The sequence below is a fragment of the Panthera tigris genome, chromosome F2, assembly GCF_018350195.1.
Source record: "Panthera tigris isolate Pti1 chromosome F2, P.tigris_Pti1_mat1.1, whole genome shotgun sequence".
Taxonomy (NCBI): domain Eukaryota; kingdom Metazoa; phylum Chordata; class Mammalia; order Carnivora; family Felidae; genus Panthera; species Panthera tigris.
In genome coordinates this window covers 59729996-59754451 of record NC_056676.1, presented here as the reverse complement: position 1 = coordinate 59754451, position 24456 = coordinate 59729996, and positions in this window count along the sequence as shown.

Here is a 24456-nt window from a genome sequence, read left to right as displayed (position 1 = left end):
CAGACTTTGCCATTTTTAGGATGGCCTCTCATCTGACTGAATGAATACCATTTATTATAGTTATGTGTTGATCCTAAAGGTTTATACAGGTGTTAATTCAATTTCCTTCTCTCTGTAAGATTCTATCATGTTTACATATTGCCAGAACAAAAATCTCTTTCTAAGAAATCCTATCTGCTGTAGAAACCTACTTTCTACTGAGTGTGCAAAGGAGCCTAAGATTATGTTCTATTCTCTCAGTTCCAGGAGAATATTAATGTCACACTCTCTCACCTGTAACAGAGTTCTAGGGCTCCCACCTCATGTTAGCATAATTTCAAGGTTCGAGGGTAGTTGTCCAAGTCTGTTGAAACCCACTTTCTTACAATGCATTTTCTCTATTTTTGTTTTCGCCAGAAGGAACAAAATTTGATTTTTGTCAGCTGTCAGATAGACCAAGATGTTAGGGGGGGAAAGAAGGTCTTCATACTTTCAATTCTTGTAACAAAAACAAGTGATTAGGCCATTGGTTGTCTGCCTGGGGAGAGGTTTATGTTTCTAATATTGCATAGCACACTTCTCTATAAGCAGGAAGGTTGGCAATTATACTTAATTCAGATGGAGCCAATAAGCTATTGGCACCTTGGGAACAGCCGGCTGAAAATCCTAACTCCTTTATAAGCGTGCTATCAAGTGATTCTAACAGGCTTTATTGGCATTTCTAGACATATTGTGGGATGTGCTGCTGTTAAATTCTCAGGTCATGTTTGTGAGTGTGCAACACTGATGCGACCCATGGATTCCACTGCACAACTGGTTCTGCCAACACAGCTTTGACCTGCGAAGTGATTCAGACCATTTATTCAGTCACAGGGTTGAGTCTCCTCTAAGTTAGAAAACTACCACTTAGGCAAAATATGGCAGATTGCAGAGAGGTTTATAGCCATCTTAGCCTGTAAATTCAAACCAATATATATGTATTTTTTATCAGAATTAGATCAGTCCTGCCAGCTCAATTTTCCTTTAGCAAATGTTATTTCTGTGACACCCTAGTGTTTTTATTTCCACTGACATTGACTCAGACTATATAAAGCTATAGTACATCTGCACACTTCTGATATGAAAAATATTTTTCCTTTTTTAGGACGTAAATTTAATTTGTGTTTTAATTATACCACGTATAAGTATGGTTTCAGTCTCCAGAATGGCTTCTCTCCCTTTACCACCCACAAGAGCAAAACTGGCCTGTGGGAAATTTAATGGATCCAACTGGTGAAAAGATTAACATGGGAAAAAAGGCAGCTTGATCTACTCCCTGGTTTGTATTTGCAACAGCTCATAATGTTTATCTCACAAAAATGGGCTCCCCAGATCCCACCAATCCGATATATTGACTGCGAAACTCATGCCTTTTACGGTCCTAGTAAGGTAGCCCCAGACACTGGGGCTTGTGTTGTATAAGTAGACTCCTTATGGGTCTACCTGAGTTCAGATGTTGTTTTATTGGCATCAGAAGTGTGATCCTCATTCTGCTCTGCTCTTACAAGTAAAAGCAGCACCCAACTAACTTTCCCAGTTGTTACTGATATGCTGCTATATGTTTCAGAATCATCTGGGGTGCTTGTTGGAAACACAAATTCTTGATCCTTACTATACCCCAGTACTGAATTACAGGTCCATGACTGCTATCTTTAGTCCAGCTGCCTTGGTCCATAACTGTAGAAAGCCCTAAGAGAAAGATGAAGCTTCTCCTTTACCTGATATAAACCACCACTGGATCTTGTTTTCGACTTGAGATTGACATTCGGCCTTCATGCACAGATATAGCTAAATAACCTATTAAAAGTTATTTCCTTTTTTTTTTTTTTTTTAAGAAAAGCAGACTTCCACACTCAGTGCCCCATTTGGATGTGTCTGGAGTCTTGGAAGTTTGACTACCCTATGTTGTCCTACAGATGGACCTTGAGAGCTTCTTAGGAGGTTCTAGCATGGGAGCTCAGCTACTAGTATGTCCTTGACTGAAGAACAGTCCTCCTCCATCAGGGAAGGTCGTCCTCTTTGACGTAGTGCACAGCTTTGGGAGGGACACATGTGGAGTGGTGAGGGAGGAAGGAGACACCTGCCTAGCCAGTCAGATTAGCTGAATCGACCCTGGCCATCAATGGGGTGACAAATGCTGCAGCCAGATCGCCCTCACATCCTTAAAAAATATTTACAATCAAGTTGCTACATAGCCACTTCCTGGAGTTCATTGAGTCCCCTATTTCCACACCAGCTTCTCCCCTGGAATCCCTCTGGCCAGTCTTCAACCCACACTCCAGCAACCAAAGGGTTAACGCCAGGCACAACAGCTTTCTCCTCACTCAGCTTTTCTGTCTGTGTGCCCCTGTGGCAGACTTTATTCCCATGGCTATAACAATTACATCTTTGGTGTCTAATCATCAATTCTCATCTTCTGGTCGTGCCTTCTTCTGGGCTTAGCCATCAGCTCCAAATATCTAACTGTCTGCCTGGTGGGCATTTCAGTGGCATGTCCATAGTTAACAAAACCACATCTGTGTCAAAAAACAAATTCATCATCTTTCTGTCTAAATTCAGCTCCTCCTCCCAGCTTCCATCCTGATCGCTGATTCTTATTCATTCTGCCACGATTTGCCCAGTCAACTAAGCGTGAAACTGAGTCATCCCTGACTTTTTGCTCTCTCCATTCAATTAGTCATCCAATTGGTTGAATTTTACTCTAAAATTTATCTTGCAGACATCATTTCCTTTCCATTCCCACTGCCACCACTTTACTGCAAACTCATTGCCTCACTTTTAGATAAACAGTAATTTCCTTATCCCAGTCTTTTGCTTTATGCCACCCCCAGATGAATCCTCTTAAAACATCATTTTGATCATGGCAAGTCTCTCTTCAAATGCCCTCAACTGGTCACTTCCCTTGAAGAAAAAGTCACTGGTCTTAGACTGGCACATAAAACTTGTATAACTCCCAAAAAACTGTTTTAGCCCTCTCCAGCCTAGCTTTCTGTGGCAGATCTTTTATTAGATATTGTATAATTTAACTATAATCCTTACTGTTCATATAATAAATTAAACTCTAGCAGGGAAGTACTCAAGTGATAAAGCCAGGGTAACAACCCAGTTTCCCTGACTCCTTCCACTACCTCACATTCTTGCCAAGCCTTCCGTAGAAACTCCAGACCTAGCTTTGTCAAATATCCACTTTGGTTTTTACCCTTACTGTGTTTGTCTTACTGATACTGCATTGACCTTTTGCTTCCCTTCCCCTCATTGTTTTTCTCAAGACTTGTTCTGATTCAATTCTGCCTTGCTCCTTCTTTCTCTCATTATACCAGGGGCCTCATCACTTAGTTGCCCAGGTGAAATTATATTTGTGTGTTTTGTATATCACCTGTAGCCGCAATACTTCCTCATAGCTGAAGACTTTACTTCCTATTTTTTTGAAATGCATAGGAACAGTCATGAAAGGACTTCTATATTAGAGTGGTTCTCAATCTGGGATGCACCTAGAATCTGCTGCATACCAAAAGAACAAAAACAAAAGGGAGCAATAGTTAGTCTGGAACCCAAACCAATTAAATAATAAGCTCAGGGTGTTGAGTAGAGGAGAAACTAGATATAAATATTGTAAAATATTAATGAGAGCCACTGTTCCACAAATACCTATCACCACATTTATCTACTTGTCTGTATCTATTCTAATATGCTCTGCTTCTCTTTGCATGAATGCTGTGCTTATAGTTGAGGTCATCCCTTCCACTTATACAGAAGATTCATCCTCTCTCATCTACTCGTGGATATCACTTCAATATCTATCCATACTCCCACATTTTTATTAACATGCAAATATGCCATGTTTTCTCCTATTTGGAAAAATAGTAAGTTAACTAACTAAAACTCTCTTGACACTCACATTCTCCCACCTATCACCCTATTTTTCTGCTCTCCTTTACCATAGAACTCCTCCACACCCCTATTTGAGAATTATTCTTTTCATTGTCTGCAGTGATTTTCTGTTAATTCATATGATAATTTTCAGTCCTTACCTGAATTAACAGCAGTATTTAATTCAGTTGATCCGAGTTGATTGCCAAGTATCAGCTGATTGCTGATACTCTTGCTATCTTTGGATTACAAACCCCTCATTCGTTGCGAGGCTTCTTCTTACCTTATTGGTTGTTCCTTTTCAGTCCCCATTGGCCCTTGCTCCTCATCTCCCCGTGTCTAAATATTGGAGTACACTGGAGACCAGTCTTGGATTTTTGCGCTTCTTTATTCCTTTGGTGACCTCGTCCAGTTCTATTTTAAACTTTTCTGTAATTCAACTGAAATAAAATAAACTGCATATGTTTAAAGTGTACAATTTTGATCAGTTTTGACATATGTATACACTTTGAAATGAGCACCATTATAATCCAGATTACAAACATTTCCATACCCCCTCATGAATGTCTTTATTTCCCTTTGTAATCTTTGCTTTCTTTCACTCCAATCCACAGGTAACCATTGATTTGATTTCTGTCACTGGAGATTAGTCTGTATTTTCTAGAATTTTATATAAATGGAATCATATGATATATACTTCTTTTTTTTTTTTAAGCTGGCTTCCTTTATTCAATATAATGATTTGGGGATTCATCGGTATTGTTGGGTATACCAATAGTTTGTTGCCATTTTTCTGCCATGTGATATTCCATTGTATGGATATGCCACAATTTAACTGATACCCATTTAACTGTTGTTAGACCTTTGGGTTGTTTCTGGTTTGAGGCTATTACAAATAAGGCTGCTGTGAACATTTGTTTACAAGTCTTTGAACCTATGTTTTCATTTCTTTCAAGTAAATTCTTAGAAGTGGAATGATTGGGTATACTTAATTTTTGAAGAAACTGCCCAACTGATTTCAAAATGTTAGTACCATTTTATATTCCCATTAGAATGTATAAGAGTTCCAGTTACTTACATCTATGTGAAGAAATTATATTAAGGCAGCCTATGCCCTGAGATCTAAATCTGGTTTGCCACTTGTGTTTTTTAAAAAAAAAAATTTAATGTTTATTTATTTTTGAGAGAGACAGAGCATGAGCAGGGGAGGGGCAAAGAGAGAAGGAAAACCAGAATCCAAAGCAGGCTCCAGGCTCTGAGCTGTCAGCACAGAGCCCGACGCAGGGCTTGAACCCACAAACGGTGAAATCATGACCTGAGCTAAAGTGGGACGTTTAACTGACTTAGCCACCCAGGGGCCCTGCCACTTGTTTTTTTAAGTAATAAAGCTATGCGCATTTGTTTAGTTATCATCTATGGTTGCTTTCATACTATGACCGCTGAGTTGAACAGTTTTGGCAAAGACCATACGGCCAGTTAAGCCTAAAATATCTGGGATCTTTATACAAAAATGTTTGCTGACCCCTGCTTTATATCGTCTTTTTTTTTCTTTTAACTATTCTAATGGGTTATAGTGGTTTCTAATTGTGGTTTTAATTTGTATTTCTCTGGTGACGGAGATTGAACATCTTTCATGTGCTTATTTGCCATTCACTTAGTTTCTTTTGTGACTCTCTTTAAAAAATATTTTTCCCATTTGCGTTTTTTGTCACTTGGTTTTGTTGATTTCTTATTGAAGTATTAGAGTTTCCTGTGTACTCATGAAATAAGCCCTTTGTCTGATATATATGATGTGAAATTTTTTTGCCATTTGGTGGCTGGCATTTTAATTTCTTACTGACGTTTTTCATAGGATAAAGCTTTTAATTTTAAGGAAGTCCAATTTATTAATTTTCTTCTTTATGGTTAATGTTTTTTTTTATTTCTATCTAAAAAATCTTTAACTGTGCTAAGTTTACAAAGATTATATCCTATGTTTTTGTCTTTGTTTTATCTGTTTAGGCATTACTTTAGGCCTGATGTTCATTCACAGTACATTTTTGCCTATGATGTGAGGTAAGGGTCAATTTTTACTTTTTTCCATATGGATATCCAGTTGATCCAGCAAGATTTGTTGAAAAGTCTTTCCTTTACAATACAATTGTATTGTACAATTGTATTGTACAATTGTACAATACAATTGTATTGACTTAGCAACTGTGTCAAAATGTAATAGACATATGTGTTTTTCTCAACTCTCTTCCATTCAATTGATGTATATATCTGTCTCTTGGTCATTACCAAACTGCCCTGATTACGGTAGGTTTGTAATAAGCCTTGAAATCAAGTGGCTTTTTTCCCCCCTCAAATGGCTTTACTATCCTATGTTCTTTGGATTTCCATATATATCTTGGAATATTTTGTAATTTCTTTTTTTAGAAAAAAAATCATGCTGGGGTTCTGACTGGTATTGTATTGACTCCACATGCCAGTTTTGGAAGCATAGCCATCCTAATTTTGAATCTTCTAATTCATAAGCACAGTATGTATTTCCATTTATTTAGGCCATCTTTAATTTCTCCCGGCAATATTTTTTGCTTGTTTGTTTGTTTAATGTAAAGATCATGGGATTTTTTTATTAGCCTTATTGCTAAGTAGACAGCATAACAGTATTTTTTGACATTGCTATAAATTGTATTAGTTTTGAAATTTCATTTTTCAGTTGTTTATTGCCAATATGTAAGAATGGAATTTATTTTTGCATATTGTGTCTTATGAACTTCATGGTCATGTACAAGTTCTAGTTTTGGTTTTAAAGATTCCTTGGGATTTTCTCTTTAAAAAAGTCATATCATCTACAGACAAAGTTTTACTTCTTAATTTCTGATCTTTATTATTTGAATTTCCTTTTCTTGTTTTCTTGTACTGGCTAGGACTGCTAGTACAGTGTTGGTTAGAGGTGATAAAGTGAGCATCTATGCTTTGTTCTTGATATGAGGGAGGAAAATATTTAATTTTTTTACCATTAGCTATGACATTAGCTGTATGTTTTTTGTAGCTTCTCTTTAATAAGAGAATTTTCCCTGGTATTCCTGGTTTGCTTAGAGATTATTCATGAATAAATGTTAAATTTTGTCAACTACTTTTTCTACATCTATTGAAAATATTTTATTTGCCCTTTATTTCCTTGATATGGTGAATTACACCAATTGATTCTCAAATATGAAATAATCTTGCATTCCTGAAATAGATTCTGCTTGATTACAGTCATTTTAGTTTTTGCACTTGTATGTAATGTGGCATTTTTCCTTAGCTGCTTTCAACATTTATTTCTTTATCTTTGATTTTCAACAGTTCAATTATGATGTATCCAGGCATAGCTTTCTTTGAGTTGATACTGTTTGAGATTTGGTAAAGTTTTTGAATCTGTAAATTTATGTATTTTACTGAATTGGGGAGCTTTCAGCCATTATTTCTTCAAATATCAATCTTCAAAATCTTCAAATATTATTTTTCTGCCATCTTTTTGTCCTTTCTTTATGGGACTACATCACTCATGTTAGATCAGTAAATATTGTTACACAGATCCCTTTGGCTCTGTTTATTTTTGTTTACCTCTGTACATTTTGCTTCCCCAACTTTGAGTCCTTTCCATATGCCGCCTGCTTTTATGTACATTTTATTGTCCTCAGGTGGCTATTTGTACCATTTTTTTTCCAAAATTTTTTATTTGTAATTGGAGGAAAGGTTGAGTTCTAGTATATTTTTGTTGCCATAGCAGAATCAGACCTCCATTATCCAGTTTTATGGCTTTAAACACCATCCTGTATCTGATGACTTCCAAATGAATTGGATAGATCCAATCAGACCTCTTCCCTTCATGCCAGGTATTGTATCCAACCATCTGTCTGACATCTCTAACTTTAATGTCTAATAAGCATTTTAAATAAATTTGCCTAAAGTGGGGGCGCCCGAGTGGCTCAGTTGGTTAAGCAACCACCTCTGGATTTCGGCTCAGGTCATATTTCTAGGGTTGTGAGATACTGCCCTAGGCCCACACTCAGTGTGGAGCCTGCTTGAGATGCTCTCTTTCCCTCTCTTTCTCTGCCCCTTCCCTGCTTGTCTGCTCACATGTGCTATCTCTGTCTCTCTGTCTCAAAAAAAATTTTTTTTTCAATAAATTTGTCTAAGAGTGAGGCCCTGATCCACCTGAATTCCTAAAACTTGCTCCTTCTTCTTTTCAATTTCTTTGGATTCGTCCTTAACATTTTCTTCTCGTGCCACATCTGAACCATTGGCAAATCCTGTTGTCTGTATTTTCAAAATATTTAAGTATTTCCATCACTCTCCCCTTACTAACCAGCTTTACTTTTGCCATTACCATATCTCACCTGCATTATTAGAATTGTAGTCAGACTGATTTCTTGCTCATAAATGTTGAATTAATGGTCCACCAGCCCTAGATGCCTGATACATTTGCACAATATTTAATTGTTAGGACTTGCCTTACAATGTTGACAAGTAAATGATTGAAAAGGTGAACATCATTTTCAGCTAATTGGATCTGTGGTTATAAATCAGGAAAGTAAAAATCCACAAACCTTACTAAAATGGGTGGGACTCTCTCCTAGGGCTCAGCATAAGTAATTGCTGAATTAAAAAATTCTTTAGCAAAGATGTATTCATATAAATCACACATTGTATTAGCTTTACTTACAACTGGGCCACACCCAAACACTGGGAGTGTGTGTATCCCTAAGCGGTAAAATCATATCATCAGAGTCTCGTTATCAAGTTTCCTTCAACTTTGTATGGTGTTTGAGAGGCCTTGAACTGTCTGATTGATTAGTGGATTTATTAGAGACACTTCAGAAAAATATTTACCAAAATTAGCAATCAGAAGTTATAAGAATCATTTACGGAATTTTCTGAGCTTGGATATGTCCATTTTCCTACTTTATCCCTCTTCACCCTCACCAGCATTCTGGCATGTTCCCCAGAGGGTATGTATCAATCTCTGAGAGATAGAAACATTTGGAAAACTTACCCAAATAATTTTTGTAACTGCAGAACCCTTTTTCCTCTACCCTGACCAAATTGAGTCCTATTGGTGATAATGCTGATTTTTTATGGCTCTTATTAAACTGTTCAAACCTATATACATACACACATATTTTTACAGCACCTCTTCTAGAGGAACTCTTTCTCTCCCATTCCTCTTCCTATTTTGTCCTGCTACTATTTCCTACCACTTTTTTAAACTAACTCATTTTGTCAAAACAAACTGAGTCCAAGTCTTCAGGCAGCCCATCCATATTTCAGTCAGCAACTTTTAGGATCCAAATTAGGTGTAATTTTGTCTCCTCTAGAAGTTTAAACACTCCAGTGACTCAGTTAGTTTAAGGCTTTTGTTGTACTAGATTATCCCACATAAAGACTGTATTGTAACTAAATCAACAAAGACTTCTTTGAAGTTTTTTGTGGGGGAATTTGATGGGAAACCATAACTCTTCCATTACTAGGAAGAGTTCTATATAATGAAGCTTCTCCCAAAATCTATTATAATATCACTTTGTTCTAGTTACAGAACTTTTCTCATTTCTTTACCACTTAGCTATTCTAGGCTTATAACTTCCAGAAAGACCAATGTCAGAAGTTCCAAAGTACTGTCTCTGTTTATAAGACCTGTATCCACACAAGTTCCATATAGTTGTTTCAAAGTATTTGAATTCTATTTTCATATCTATAAATAAGCTCAAGCTAATAAGCATCTGTGAGAGGTCAGGAACAAAGAAAAGCAGTAAAAAAAATATTATGGGTACCTTAGCTAATCCCTCCATTTTTATTGAAAATAAGAAAATTGTAGAACTGGGGATTGGAATCAAAGATGAACCATCATTTGGGGCTGGTTTCTTGAGATGGGAGATTTGTGGATTCTTCCATTCTAAAACCTACAAATCATTTTGAACCTTTATGTAGATATAGTCTATGTTATAGTAATTAAATGTACTTTTAATAGATAATTAAAGGCAAAAAGCATATCTACTGAAAACAATTCAGTCAAATACTCTTGCTTTATTTAAGGTCAAGTACTTAAAAATAATATGATATACAGTTCCTTTTAAGTAGGATGAAATAAAGGGTATATTGTAATCAAGATTTTATGTGCCTAATGTTTGTTGTTTAATATATTTAAATCAGAGATTTGACTTTATATATACATATCTTTTTAAGTCGATATTTTGAAATACTATCTTAGAACTGAGATTGCCATGCAGATCTCTGAATATTTATAAAAAATAGCATAAATTAGGCACGCTGTCTAGTTTTTATATTATCTTTGAATGTTTTATAAAGTAATTTTATTGAAATACTGGTATTTTGTTTAGTGATGACAATGGAGATGCGTAAATGGAATCAGTTTCATTTTGGAGACAGAATTACAAGATTTGCAATGGATTATATCTAGAAGGAGAGGATAGAGAGGGTTTATAAAGAGTAACTATTTAGGTTCTGGCCTGAATATTCGGGTGGATGTTGATGCCATTTCATTAGATGAGAAGAACAAGGAAGAACAGTTTAATACCAGGAAAGGTAGAGAATAATAAAGTTAAACAAAGAATAAGAAATGAATTTGCATATAATGATTTTAGTGATCAGGCTATCTGCCACTCATCATGTACGTACTAAGCATTTAACATCCATCATATTTTTCAGAAGTGTCAATAATTCTGTGAACTTGATGGTGTTCATCTTATAAAAGAGGACATTAGGGCTTAGAAACGTAAAATAGTTTGCCTAATACTAGTAAATGGTGGAGCAGGATTCACATTCAAATTTCATTTACAACAAAACCCATCCTCCTTATGATTAAGTTGTTACAGATATTACACTACAAAAAGGGTAATGTATTTCTCACTTATATTATTTTAGTTTAGAGGTCATGAAGATAAACATAGTAATGAATTTATGTAAAAGTAAAGAAATTTATTTCATGACAAAGAAGGATTTTCATGGTAATTCTGGGAAGGGAGTTACCACTAACAACTATTTCAAAACATAAAGAAAATTTGATTGATGTCAGTTGTAGATCCTATGTTACAACTAGCGAAAACAACAATAAAAATGAGAACATAAAGTCAAAATATCTTGGCCACCATTTGATTAGATCAACATACATGGTTATGCTTTATGATTATTCACCAACAATTAATTTTAATATATCACTTAATGAGACGCCTTGGTGGCTCAGTTGGTTAAGCATCTCAATCTTGATGTTGGCTCAGGTCATGATCCCAGGTCATGGGATTGCGTCCTGCATCGGGCTCTGCACTGAGCATGAAGCCTGCTTAAGATTCTCTATCTCTCTCTCTTACTCTCTCTCTCTCTCTGTCTCCCCCTCCCTCCCTCCTTCCCTCCCACTCTCTGCTCCTTTCCCCTGTTTGTGTGCCCTCTCTCTAAAAAATAATAATAATAAATAATATGTCACTTAACAAAGTTCTAAGTGTTTTGAGTACATTTCTGAAATATTCAGAAAATAATTTCAAAATTCACTGGATTAGAGTCATAAAGCTAGATTGACAGATCTATGGCCAACGGATTTGACATTATGCTCTTTGCTAAAATTAATAAACAAATTTGCTGAAACTAATAAAACAACATGGAACACTGAGAAGCATTTTGACCTGTTGAAATGATAGACCTGAGTTTGCTCCTGAATCTATTAATTGTGGGCTGTGAGACTTTGGACAATTAGCTTAAACTCTTTGAATCTCTACTCAATTATGAAATAAGATAACTTTTGCAGGTACCTGTGAGGATTTGAGAGAAAATGTGTACAGTGAATGGCAATTTAATTATAATTAATTCTTATTTTTGTGACAACAGTGATCATGATGGTGTGATGTTGATGATGACAATGATGCTAATAATGATAACTATTCTTATATCTCAGCAGAAATGTGGTTAGGAACATGCACTCTAGTAGAGTCTTTCATTCACAACTCATTTTGGCTACTTACAGATCATCTATAAAATGGTAGTAATAGCTCATACTTCACAGGATTCTTGTAAAGATTATGTGACTTAATTAATATACAGCAGTTAGCATTGTACCTGGCATTTAGAACGTATCTAATAAATGTTGCTATTGGTATTTTGTGTGATATCAGAGTAGGCATTATGTTAACAATAATAAATCTTAATAGACATAGTAAAACTCTGTAAGTAAAAAAAAAAACTCTGTAAATGATAAATTTTTGAAAGAAAGATCTTAGAATTACCTCTTAAACACACCTCACCTACCTTGGTGAATCTGCCTCAATTTCTATGACAGCAACGAATGATGTTTTCATATTTCTTAGTTTCCACATTTGCTTTTATTTATCTTTAATGAATTTAAGGAATGCATGTGAAAGTGCTTTTAATGTCATAAAGGACAAAGTAAATATAAAATATCATTCAAGCAATATTAATAATTACAAAACATTCTAAAACCTATGTACTATTTTTCTATATTCTATTTACTGCTTACCAACCTATTTATCCATCATTTTTTCATCTTTAAAAGCACTTCCTTGTAGTGTCATTTTGTACTTAGAATAATGCAATAAAATTAGTAGGCAATTGATAATATCCCTATTTTGTAAATAAAAGATGGGGCATAAGAGATTAATTAAAACACCCACATATAGGAAATTTATTTCATGGCAGAATATCATCTGCAAATCAAGATCTCTAACTTACCTTTTATTATAATGAACCTGCTTAAATCTGTATTTTACATCTACTTTGAGTCATCCATCATAGTCTATTCATTCACTCATCCATTTATTTAATTCTTCTATTCTTTTATTCACTCTGTTCATTCAACAAATATATGCTGATGCCACTCAGAATACCCAAACCTTCACAGATACAGAAACACTTAGAAGAACAATGGAGTAGAAATCAGAAAACCTGGGATCAATACCTGACTCTACCATTAACTCCCTGTCTGATATGAGTCTTCTCCATGTGGATGGCACACCAGCATCTTCTAGTTTAAATGCCCTCTCTTCCTTTGTGAAACCTTCTGAGATCATCCTATACTGTATAAACAGTTTTTCTGTGCTTCCATAGCATGTTGTTCCTATTTCTGATCTCATTTACCGCCTATTTAATACTGCCTTGCATAATAGTATTTGCCCTGACTGAGTTAGATTTTCACAATAGAGAATTAAGAGAGTGGGAGAGGAATAAGCAGGAAGAAGAAAAGACAAACCAGGTAAGAGCATGACATGAGTTATTATATGGAATTGGAATCCTATACGGCAAGACTTTGTCTAGTTGCAACAGAGCCCTACTCAGATTGGCAAAATATCATCTTGTGGTTGCAAAAAGCAGAGACTTACTCAAGTTTTCTTAAGTACTTAAGTGATATCAAGATTATTCTAAGATAGGTGGTGTGTAAGCATAATAATGGCCCCTCCTTAGATGTTCACATCCTAAACAGCAGAAACTGTGAACGTGTGATATTGCATAGCAAAGGGAAATTAAGGCTACCTCCTTGACTAGGACAATCAAAGAATAGTTAACTGGAGTAAGGTTGCTAATCAGTTGATCTTGAGATGCAGAGGTGGCTCTGGATTTTCTGCATGTGCTCAATGTACTCACAGGGTCTTTGTAAGTAAAAGAACGAGGCAGAAGAGTCATTGTCACAGGGTGCCTGGGTGGCTTAGTCGGTTGAGCATCTGACTCTTGACTTTGGCTCAGATCATGATCTCACAGTTCATGAGTTCAAGCACTGTGTTGGGCTCCTTGCTGACAGCACAGTACCTGCTTGGGATTCCCTCTCTCCCTCTCTCTGCCCCTCTCCCTCTCCCTCTTTCTCAAACTAATTAAATAAACATTAAGAAAAACAATAAGAGTCATTGTCAGAGTCACAGAGTTTTGAAGATGCTCCACTGCTGACTTTGAAGAAGTAGGAAGGGGCCATAAGCCAAGGAATGTGGGCTGCCTCTAGAAGCTGGAAAAGTCAAGGAAACGGTTTTTCTCTAAAGCCTATGGAATGGACACAGCTCTGCTGGAACTTTGATTTTACTCCACTGCGACCCATTTTGGACTGTAAGATAATAAATTTGTGTTGTTTTAACCCACTAAATTGGCAATAGTTTGTTACAGTAGCAATACGAAATTAATACAGGTAATAATAAGACTACAAGTATCTAAGACATATATCCAAGTTTTGTTTTGTTTTGATGTTTATTTATTTTTAAGATAGAGTGGGGGGATGGGCAGAGAGGAAGGGGGACAGAGGATCGAAGTGGACTCTGTGCTGACAGCAGAGAGCCCAATGTGGGGCTTGAAGTCACCAACCATGGGATCATGATCTAAGCCTAAGTTGGACACTTAACTGACTGAGCCACCCAGGTGCCCCCATATATCCTAGTTTTATAGAAATCCAAGAACACTGGTATGACCTTGTCTCACAGGAAGACTAATCTTCCTGGGGCTTGAGTGTGGAACAATTTCTTCAGTGACCAAAACATCCTTTGAGATACAGCCTTGCCCTAGGTTTCAATTTATCTATAGATTTTACTATAGGAGGATTTTGTTGACACTTCCTCTTGCAGTTTTGCAATAACACGAGTCAGCCTTTCTGTGTTTTTGCTTTTCTCTCTGTGTCTTTCCAGTTCTAATCACAGTGCCAACCAGCTACCTCACCCTTTGCTCTACTTACTCACTGATCGTGTTGGCTACAGGCCTTTGCTGTCTGCCTGCCTTAATGTGTTCTCAATTTTTGGGCTTCCCTACCAGTAATTCTCTTTCCATATGTCTATTACCAAGTGAAAGAATTGGATTGATTTAATTAATCAATATTGACCTTACAGGTCAGAGATCTGATAGCAGGCAATTTTAGTAGATGCTGGCCAGACTGTATTGGCTGCTTTTGTATCAGGTGTCTACTGTTGGTACAATAACCTTGGCAGATGGGGAAGTGCCATGAATTACAAAACATAGCCATTGATGGAGCTTACCCAATAGGGACTCTGTGTGTGTGTGTGTGTGTGTGTGTGTGTGTGTGTGTGTGTGTAACAAAGCAAGAAAGACCCTCCTTTTTTCAATACAGAGAGTTAAAAGTATGGGTTCTGGAATGAAACACCCTGTATCCAGATCTTGGCGCAGCTATGAGACTGAGGACAAGTTGCTTAAGTACTCTAAGTCCACATTTCTACATTTATAGAAAGGAGATAGGGTACTATCTACATCATAATTGTTGTGAGGATTAAATGAAATAATCCAATTAAGATGCTGGGCGGATGATAAGTCCTCAGCAAATTCCAGATGCTATTGTTATTGTTTTTATGGCATCATCGTTCTTAGGAGGATTAAATGACAAGTTTATGTTCTTTACTGCTGCATATGAAAAGGCCTTGTCTCCTGAGTAGAGCAGATGATTGATCCTTGGAGATGGGAGATGGTATCTTATATTGCTTTGGAATCACTCAAAGGAAGTCATGCAGTTTCTTTATTAATAGATGTTATACAACTTATTCCCTTATTCAGTCAATATTCACTGAGCATCTATTATGTACCAGAATCGGTTGTTAGACCCAGAGATACAAAGATTAATAGGATAACAGTATTTGGCCTAAAGGGATGCCCCAGTGTTCAAGATGATAGGAAGAAAAAGAAAAGGGATCATGGAGACATAAGGAAGGTCGACTCAGTGAGCACAAGACTTGTTGACACTTGAACCTTGCTGAGAAGAAGAATGGGAAGCAACAGAGATGTAGTGACCTTACAGATGATTAGATCCAGTTCTCTCATGAATCTTTCCTTCAAGGAACCCTTGGTCCACTTTCCCACAGTGAACCTAGAAGTATGTGAGCCCTTAGATTGGTTTAGAAGCAATCCCCTGAGTTCCCCTGTGGGAATCTGTCAGAGCTCAGTGCATGATACCTTAGTAAATGTCTACTCACTTAGAGATTCTAGCATGGTTCATCCTGCCATTGGCCGAAATTATGAACATCAGGCCAGCATCCAATACTTTGAAATCTCTGAGATCAAATTTGACACATCATTGTTTTTTCTGTGAGAAAAGACATAAATCATAAATATTTCCCAAGTCTGAAGCAATCTATACACAACCATTGTGGCTTTCCTCAGTTAAGCACATGTGCATTATAGCATAACCATTCTTTATTCTGTCTCCAAAGTGTCAGCCTATCATACTCCCAAAGAGTTCATAATAATCTAATAGATTTTTTTTTGTCAATTGTGTAAAGTCCCCCATCATTCTTTTGAAAATGTATTTTCCAAAAGCAAGGCATTATGATCATATTTAAGAATATTTTATATTATCTGTTAATTAAAATTGTCCGAATGATATAAACTTTCACAAAACCTTAGCGTTTATTTGCAGACCAAATTATTTAAGATGTCAGGTACCATACCTCCTATAACCTCACGTAAGTGCTTTTCTCCCATAGCATCCTGTGCATTCCTTTATTATTGTACTGACAACACTATAAACAATAATGTGTTTTAGTTTCATCCAGGAAATTGTGCACCCTTTGACAGAAGAATCTCTCTCACTTTGTTTCTCTCTTCCTATATTTTCTATATATTTAGTAAGCAAAGTCTTTGTATTCCTAGTCCCTAATGGGATCTAGCATCAAGTAGGGTTTCCATAAGTGCTTGCTAAATTAAAAAGAATTAGTCTTATTCAGTCATTCATTCAACAAATATCTGTATGTATCTATTATGCCTGGTCCTGGTCAATGTAGTAGGGTACATTAGTTGGTAAGAAATATTTAATCACTGTCTTTATGGAACTTAGGTCTAGCAACTTATTTTTAATAAATCCTTATAAGAATAGTTCCATTTTACAAATAAGTGTGGCTCATATGGTTTCCTTTGAGTGGTGAATAAGCCATGAATTCAGAAATTTTCTATTCATATAATGTTTCCAATCAAATCAAGTTAATAATAGTTATTTCAAAAGTGGCTTCCAATTCTTGCAAGGTTACTTGTAATTCTTTGGAGCTTCATGTCTGCTATTTTTAATGGCTTTCTGCCCAAAGCAGCTTAGCCTAATTGGGAAGGGATGTGTTCTTTTTTTGATAAGGGAATAAGTCTCATGAATGATAATGGGAGTTATGTGTGAACATGAAGAAAAACTTGACTCTTAATACTGTGGATTGCATAACAGCTTTTCAGAGACTGCTTCTATGATTGATTGTCTCTCCCTAAATGCTTCCATCTATCAGTATGATTTGAGGAAAGGGTTGCTTTTTTTATTCTGGATAAGTCTCTCAAAACAAAGACCAACTAATTATTTGAAAATTCCAAAACACACTTTAGGATAGTGTTACGGAGTGAAAACACTTCCATTTGGATATCCCATAGGAGCTGCCATTCATTAATGTTTAAAACAGATGCTTCAGTGAGCAACATATTTAATTAAATCCAAACCTGTTGTTATTATTCCAGAAAATATTATTATTAGCACAAGTTCCAAATGGAACTCACAGCAACTTCTGGTTGGAGTTTGGGAAAGATATTTTAATTTTTTAAAGAATTTACTTGACGTAGAAATCACTGCAGTAATCTAGATACATTTTTTTTTCAACTCAAGTCCGTGATCGTTGTGAGAGTTAGTTAATTGCTTAGAATCATTGCTACTTTGATAGAGTGACTGAGCAGAGCAGCTGACCGGACAGGCCACATACATCATCATAAAATGTTGGAATGCGCACACGAAGTATCTGTCTGTGCTTCTTAAAAAGGACAAATAAAAAGAAAAAAAAGTCTTCAAATTTTATAACACGGACTTAAAAGATTGGCAGATGTGTCACTAATTATATAATTGCTGTCTTATGTGGTTCTAATAAAATTATTTGAGCCCAAAAAATGTCTAGCAGTGAATTATTTAATATAATACACAGTTATAACAAAAATAATTAGTATTTACTTTAAACTCTAAATTGTCAACAAAAAACCTCAAGTAATTATTTTCATAGTGCTGCATAATGAAATAAATGTGTAATTAGTGACAGATGGGACTTTTAAAACATAGGAAAAAAATCTTATCACCTGTTCTGATTTTTTTTTTTACATGAGTGAAGTTAGAATTTGTGAAATTGAGGTACAAAGAGAATTAAAAGAATTAACTCTCTAACTTAATGCAGTAGTCCTTGTTCATGTTGCCCAGGGTCCTATGAATTTTCTTTACAATGTGTTTGGTTATGAAGCCGAAGATAGGTTTGAGCCGTGTCATGCCCACTGTTTCACACTGTTTTCAGTGAACAACATTAGAATCCCTTAGATCATAGAAGTACCATTTTATTTGAGGCCAAATTTTAATAGTAGGATGAAATTTTAGGCGAAGTTACAAGCACTTATTTGTTTTGTATGACAACTTTTCTAGTCTTTCCAATGTTTTTTTTTTTTTTTTTCCTGTGCAAAATGAAGACCAGTATCTTTCTGTGGCCTACAAGATGGCTTGAAGAATGGCTAAAATAATCAAGATGGTCTCATCTTGTCAGTCTATAAACTTGCTATGGTTCTGTTGATTATGTTACTGTACTGAATATGAATGTTTATATACTTCTCATCAGCACCCACTTACCAGTGGCTATGCATTTTTATCATCTTATTTCTGATGTTAACTAGATTATGATGTGCTCTACCAAAGAGATCTTATTTTCATTTTCTCTGCCTCCTTTTTCCACCTTTTCCTGGCCCCATGACTTTGGAATTCATCCCAGCCCTTGCTTATCAAGGATAAGGATAAGGATAAGGATGACCCATCTTTATCAATTTAGGTGCCATGGCAATGATCATAATAACATGAGTCCTGCTTTTTATGGGTTTTCTTTTATACTTTAAGTCTTTTAAAGAAATGCACTATGGAACTACATCCCAAACATGTGGTTGGAAATACAAACTTACACTGCAGAGCTGTAAACTTTTGGGAGGCTTGGATCACCTGTCATTTGTTTTCTATCTCTAAAACCAGGCCCAGTGGCAAATTAACAGGTGCTCAGCAGGTTTTTTGAATTGTTTATTAACCTGTGTCATAGATCATGGTGGTGGGGGGGGGGGGACGGGAATAAGAAAATGATCTCATACTACAGGTTAAGAAATGTAAATATATGAGAAATTTCAGGTATTTGAAATGATCCAATAAGCAACATTCCTTTTCTGACTAAATTTGGAACCAACTGAGAGATATAGAGGAATCAGATGAATATCAAAATATCAGTCTTACTATTGAGAAACATTATTTAAAAGGAAAAAAAAGTTACTTCTGTGGCTAAATGGATTTGCTAACACTCTAGTGATGTAAACTTATACCCCTAATTGCAGTCCATTTCCACAGGGACAGGCCTCTTTCGGCATGGGAATTAGCAGGCCAGAAATGTCCTTCTCTACAAGTATGTAGAACCTCAAGTCCCAGAAGGAGCCATGCCATCCGTCTCCAGTCTGTCCTACCAAACTCACCTACTAGATAAATGAATCAGTGCTCCTTCTCTGGAGAATAAAGATATGGAGAAAGTTTGGAGGTAATGCGTAAAGGAGATTTCTCCACTTGGAAACCTGAGTAATGGGAAATAAGAATTTCCCATGAAGTTCTCTTTGTTTTTGTTTCTTGAACATAGAGGTTTGGCTTCCCTATCAAAGTAATCAATCTATTAAGAGGAGTCAGGAAAATAGCAATGTAATTGTTATCTTTCTCATTGATAAAAGCTAGTCTGCAGAAAATAACTTAGATTTGTGGTCTTAAGTACTCTCCTAAACCAAATTTTCTCCAAAACTGCAGACTCTCCCATAGAGCGAGTGCCTTACCACGTGGCAGAATAGCAGCTCAGAATGCACCCTCTCCAAAGTCAGGAGACGATTAAGAAGGTGCTCTTTCAAGACCAGTTTTTTAGTCAAAATTCAGCAGAGAGATAAATGAATCACCCCTTCTGTCTTAGTAGTAAGTGAGAGAGGGGGCGAGATTAGCCAGAAGTCTTACCCTGGTTTACATTCTGCCACAAGAAAAAATAAGGAGTAGGACATGTTTGCAGGAAGGAGCCAAATAAAAGTTTTAAGCATGATCACAATTGGTTTGCAGAAATGTGACTCTCAAGAATGTATTCTGAACAGACAGGTCTAAAGCCTGGGAGACAAGGTAACACATAGTGACTGAAATCTCAGGATTAGATGACTCAGGGAGAGTATGCGGAGAAAGAAGTGAATAAAATAGAAAAGAGCAGAAAATGAATCCCCAAGAAATGCAAATGTTTACCAGATAGCTGGAGAAAGAGGAGCCCAAGGAAGCTGAGAAAAAGCAGCCAGGAGAGTTTGAAGAAAAAAACTAGAAGGAAATTGCACAAAGGAAGGAGTGGCCACTAGTGTGAAACCTTCAATGGTCAAATAAGATAAGGACTGGCACGTCTCCCTGGGGTTGAGCAATGTGGAGGGAATTGAGAACATCTGTAAGAGTGTTACCAGAATAATTGGATCAGAAGCCACATTGCCTTGAATTGAGAAGTCCATGGGTGTTGAGAAAGTAGAAATGTTTTCTAGAAACTTGACTACAAATGAAAAAGTTAATTTGAAAGTTAGATGGGCACTTCAAGCCCAATTGGCCACAGTCCTAAGCCACATTCCCTAACAGTGCAAGCACTAATTGAAATGATTTTTATACTCTGCCTGACTTCTGTATCTATCTCTCAATTAGCTCCGAACTGTGGTGGGGTCTGGGCCGTGGGGAACAGTAGTGTTATTTATTAGGCACTTCCAAACTCAAACAACAAAGGGATGTTGAATATTTCAAATAGAGGTTGAAATCATTTGTGTGTGGGGAAGAAGATGTTGAGGAAGAGCAGGGTTCCAGCCTGAAGGTTTCTCTTTTCTTTGAAGTGGGAGGCAAGATCAGCTAGTGATAGGGCAAGGAGGGAAGCAGTAGGCAGGAGGCTAAAGGGACATGATAGAGGTTCAGAGGAGATTCTGTGTGAAACGGGAATGAGCACTGACCAAGAACAAATAGGTTATTGTAAGTGCCTAATTAAAGTTATTTTCTAATAGTGAATTTTTAGTGGACTCCATGTACATAAATCGGAGAGTGATTCCAAATTCGGTCAGCTTCCCAAGAAGAAAATAATTCTGCAATTGTGACTCTTGGCTTCTGAGAAGCTAGTTATTCTTGGTTCCTTTACCGTTATAACACTATTCTCAATTCTCCTGTTCTCTAATTTTCATGTTGATGTGCCCTAGGGACTCATCATTGACCTTCTTTTATGCCTCTACAGTCTCTCTTTAATAGGTTTTCTTTGTTCCCATGGCCTCAACCTAAATGTAAACAAACAGCATCAAAACTTAAACTTAGCATTCTGACCACACTGGTCAGTTGTCACAAAGCACCAGAAATTCAACAGTTTAAATGACAAACTGGGGCTCCCAGAAACCCTGCTCTTGCACCATCTCAGTTACCCTGACCTTGTTCATCTTCTTTATCTCTCATAGCTCTGAGTGCCCTAGTACGTCATGTGAGAGGGCTTTCTAAGCCAGGGCAAAACAATAATTAGCAAGATCTGCCTGACATTCTGAAGTCAAATGTACATGATTCACAGTTACTCACTGAGTGGATGATCTATGTCACTGTTACTCTCCTAATTGTGTTTATCTAGATATAGTCTATCCAACATAATAGCAGCTAGCCACATGTGGCTACTAAGCACTTGAAATGTGGCTAATAGCCATGTGGGATGTGCTGAAAAGCAAGTACATGCCAAATTCCAAAGACTTAATACTGAAAAATAATGTAAAAAATCTCATTAATAACTTTATGTTGATTAAATGTCAAAATAATATTTTAATTAATTTTAACTCTTTATACTTTTTATGCAGCTATTAGAAAATAGAAAATTAGATTTATTTCTCACTATTTCTGTGTACAGGATTGGTCCGGAGGTAACTACTTATTCTGTATTCTGATTAAAATCATTTATACAGCCATATTTTGTTGAAATTATACTGGATGTGTATAATGCTTTTCGATAATCTATCCTTTGAAACTTTTTCTTATAGCAGGTAAATTTGTTGACATATAGTTTTGAGACCTCCCTCCAAAGCAAGTGTACTTACTAGATACTTTCTTGGTTAGGGAATCAGCGGTTGACTTAGGCTTAGCCGACCAGATGCTTAGCCAAATCCCTAGATTTGGAACTGGAATTTGGGGAGGCAAAGAAGCTTGGAACATGAGGTCTTCATTACATTATTAGAAGGCAGCCACAGCGATACTCAATTTTCATTGTCTGTCGCAGGCTGTTGCATAAGCTGAGGTGACCATTCCTTAGAAACTCTGTAGCAGGGCTCACTGGACTCATTTCTCACTAGATTTTGTTTCTGGCTTTTAGTTTCTCTTCTTCCTGCTTGTTTTCTAAGCCTAGTCTCACAGCCTTCTGTGAACTACCCAACGTTGGTTCTATCAATCCCACTTCTTGAATAATCCTGAGTAGATTTTGGTACTCAATAACAAATGCTGACCTATTCTGCTCACTGTATTCTTGAAAGACGAATAAGCTACAGGAAAAAGATAGGAAAGTTGGCAGCAGACTCAACACAAGCAAAGACACCGAGGCTAGAAATGCCATACCATGAGGAACCACAAGATATTAGAATTAGAAGTCTAGCAGATCACGTGCAACATGCCAAGGTAGGGAAGCTGTCAAGGATAAAAGCATGAGGATATTGCATACTATGCTAGGAGGTTATTCTGTGGGTGATAATGACCACTAGAATATGTTAAGCAGAGAAATAGCAAGGTCATATTTGCAATAAAGGTAGATTACTCCATCAGTTAGGAATGATTTGGTTGGAGACAAAGAAAATCTGATTAATAGAAGTTTGATCCTTAAGGGCACATGCGGCATCCCTTACAAAAAGCCTAAATGCAGTCCGTATATGGCAATATTGTCTTCAAAGTCCAAACTATTGACATTGTTCTCCCCACTCACTTTCCTCTGTGTGCTGGTGTTTCCTCAGGTTGATGTTTCATGGTCACAAATTGGTCACTCCATGTATCGTGTACTTACCCCAGACATCTAAATCAATAAGAAAGGGACAAGCCACTATTCCCAAGCTGCTATGTCTTTTGTCAGGGAGTAAAGCCATTCCCGAAATTCTTTATCTGATGTCCCCTTATTATTTCACTGGAGAAAATCAGATCACCTAACCACTCCCAGCTAGAAGGGAGGCTGAGAAAATGAACAGTTGGTAAGGAAAAACAAACAGAAAAACCCCTATGTATCATTTAGGAAAAAGTTACACATGGGTAATTTAAAAGTTAAAATGGGTAATTTAAAGAGAATTTAACAAAAGAACTATTTACAAAGAGATCATCAAAGAGTTGAGAAACTACAGAAATAGTACATTCACTGGGGGCTTTTGAGAGGAAGGGGCTACACTCTCTCTTTGTCCTAAGTGACAAATGGAGGAAGTAGCTACTGAAACTGAAGACAAAGACAGTTGTGTGGTGAGAAACAACTGATGGGAGTTGTAGTCTTTGGTCACATGATATAGCCAGTACACAGTGACTTCATGAGGAAGGAACTGGAAAAGAAAATACCCCAGCCTTACTCATTTCCCCTTGTCTGACCACCAGGTAGCTCATTGGCTAAATCCAGCTCAAAGCCAGATGACAAAAGAGTCCATTAATATTGTCCATTGAGATCAACCTCATGGAGAACAGTGTGAGGAAGTAGGGATTTGGATAGATAGATGGAAAGTCTTCAGTACAAGGTTGCCTTGCCTGTATTAATCTTCTGGATATGGACCCATAGCTCCCAGAACAGACTGAGGTGCTGCTAAAGGCAAGAAGGGAAATATTTGTGGTTCATGCAACGAACACAGTCTGCCATTTTGACCCTTGTGACAGCTTAGAGATGGAAAGAAGATGGGAAGTTTATCACAACACTCCCTTGCAAAAGATGATAGGAGCCAGTGACTGTTACTTGACGTAATTGTCTAAGGAGGATTTCATGTGACATTATAAACCTAATTACTTCTTGGTTAGGATATGCCTTTACAAATTTAACATATTTGCTAGACTTAGAGAATTGACATACACTTCAGATGAGTACATTTTCATCCATCTTAAATTTTGTAAAATTTGAAAATGCATTGCAATAGATATCAAATCACACAGATTGTATTAACTGGTAGAAAGAACAGTGAACTAGAAATAAAGTTAAGTGGGTATTACTCAGGGAGAATTCAGTTGTTTAACAGGGCAAGTGTCTGAAGTGTACTTTTGTCACCTGGAAGGCTGGGCCATTAATTATATTAGACTGATTCCTCGTTAATCTGCATACCTTCAGCTTCTAATTCAATACCTGCTTTTCTCCTGTTCCCCTATCCTCATCTTTAATGTCTGAAAGTGACTGATTTATACTCTATTTCTAAAATTTTGTTATTTGAAAATGTTATGTAAATGAAACCACACCATGTAACATTTTAGAATGTTGTTTGTTTGTTTCACTTAGCTTAAGTCCCTGGAGATCCATTCAATGTGTGCATATCAATACTTCACTCCTTTTTGTTGCTGAGTCGTGT